Source organism: Alligator sinensis, unplaced genomic scaffold, assembly GCF_000455745.1.
Source record: "Alligator sinensis unplaced genomic scaffold, ASM45574v1 scaffold1097_1, whole genome shotgun sequence".
Lineage (NCBI taxonomy): Eukaryota > Metazoa > Chordata > Crocodylia > Alligatoridae > Alligator > Alligator sinensis.
The window spans coordinates 1,635,532-1,637,753 of NW_005841950.1; the positions used below are offsets into that span (position 1 = coordinate 1,635,532).

At 50.7% G+C, this 2,222-nt stretch overlaps 1 protein-coding gene across 1 annotated transcript in view; it reads right to left on the bottom strand.

Moving 5' to 3' along the window:
* Nucleotides 1–2,222, bottom strand: part of TRIP4 (thyroid hormone receptor interactor 4) — a 68,973-nt gene that overhangs the window by 66,052 nt on the left and 699 nt on the right. The gene's annotated exons all lie outside the window — the stretch shown is intronic.

Sequence of the window (2,222 nt, forward strand, 5' to 3'; positions counted from 1 at the left end):
GGGGGCGGGGGCCCCCCCCCGCGGCGGGGGGGGGGGGGGGGGGGAAGCTGGGTGGCTGCAGAGTGAGGGGCCCTGACAGACTGGAACAGGCAGCCGGCTTGGTTCCCTCCAGGGCAGTTTGGGTCACAGCCAACACTGACCTTGGAGGTTCCAGCTCAATCCCAGCTGTGAGCGCCAGGAGCTGCCCTCACTGGCACCTAATGTGACCCATCTGGCCCCACTTAGGTGCCCGGCCTCATCCGGCCAGAGGCTGCTCTGTGCGGTGCTGCTTGCCTGCAGCCTCCAGGGCCTGGTGTGGGGGTGCTGGGTCCAGAGGCAGGTGACAGCTGCCTCCCTGGCAGTGCTGCCCAGTCCCTGCCACGTCTCTCCAGGGCCAGTGCCCTGACAGGAGGGGTTTGCCCCCAGGCTGGGGCGGGGCTGTGAGCTGGCGAAGCCATGAGCCCCGGGAAGCTTCCGGCTTCAAGGTCAGCAGTGAAGCTCTGAAGGCGGGAAGTGAAACTGTGCAGGTACAGCTAGCACAGGCCTGAGCATCCGGCATAGTGCCTGTTGCGGGGGCTGCCACAGGCTGGTCCCCCTGGGTGCAGCATTGCTGCCACAGGATGATGCTGAACTAACCCATGCATATAATGTGTGGGCATCATCTAGCTGGCCAGCTCAGTAATTTTTCCCTTGTAGTTGAAAGCAAGTATGCCGGTGGCAATCCGGTGTGCGTGAGGCCCATCCCAACCTGGCAGAAAGGGATTGGAGAGTTCTTCAGGCAGTCGCCAGGCTCTTCAAGGAAAGAGAACCAGGTACTGGATGACGAAGAGGCAGGAAGCAGCGGAAAAGGACGATCGTCTAAGAAGTAAGCACAGGTTCCTGCATCCTTAGGTTGTGGAGAAGACCATGAACAGATGATATCTATTTTTTGTGTTTATTCTCTGCTAGTTACTCCAGCATCGAAGGTGTGAGTGTACAAGGCTTGACTCCCAACCCTATGTGCTCTGAAATCAGTGCACAGTGTGAATGTGACCTGAAATTTGCAAAAAGCTTTTAAGGTGCTGACTAGGTGGTGGTCATAGAAACAGACAAAACTTTTCTGTTCTTCCGGGGCTACCTGCTCTGTCCAGTGCTTCCCTGACTTTGTACCTAATCTCTTCTGGAAAGACTCCAGAGTGTCCCAGCTGCTTCACCTGATATAACTAGCTCTAATCCTGGGTTAGATTGGTGGGGAAAGAGATTTCTGAGCTTGGATTTGATGCTGTTCCCTCTAGTGATATTTTTTTCCCTTTTTGGAGACAAAACATACATGCCACTAATCTCAGGTGAGATAATTTCTTGTTTCTGGTGGCTTTTGCAAGATTTCAGTGTGGATGGTCCACTAATAAGGCATGGGGAAGTCTGCTAAAATTCAGGGCTGGGGGGTGCGTGTAATAGACCGTGGCATTGGACTGACTGTGAAAGAGACAGATACTATGGCAAAATGGATGTGACCAAGGTTAGAGGGTTTTCAGTGTATGTATTTAAGAGTGCTGACTTCCCTATTCCACTGTGTTAAAAGCCAATGAAATCATTCAAAAGAATATGTTATGGAAGATAGGCTGAAGGGAGGCCAAGGGCTGTGTTCGTCATAACCAAGATCAGAGAGTGGGTATAAAGAACTTGTGATATTTGAAACAGCTCACCTGTTGGAACGCTGTACCCCTGCATGAGTCAGAAATTTTTGTAACACGTCTATGCCACAGGTGGCAGGCTTGTCTCTGCTGCTGTTTTGGAAGTGTAGTAGAGGCAACTCTGTTCAGTGTTGTACTTTTCTGTTGATTCACAGGTTTTTGCACCCTTCAGACTTGGTAGCCCAATGCAGTGCAACTGTCCAGATACAGTAATTATTGGCCTGGCTTTGTTTATAAAGAACAGATGTCTGATATTGGTGTAGTCTTTGGATTAAAACTTTCTAATGGAAACTCTGGCCAGCAAGCAAGCTACTGGGCTCAGATCAAGGTAGAAGACTGAGTAGCAGTGTTTCATGAAGCTTGACCTCTCCCATGGTGCTAGATAAGCAAGTATTAGGAGCACAGAACTGGAAGTGGCCTCCTGGGCTGTTTAGTCCACTGTAGTCCCCTGCATTTTGTAGGTAACTATATATCCAAAGAGTCCTTAAAAAATTATCCGCTCACCCTCCGCACACCACAAACCAAAGCTCCCTACTGTGCCAAAGTGTTAAAAAAAAAAAAAAAAAAGAG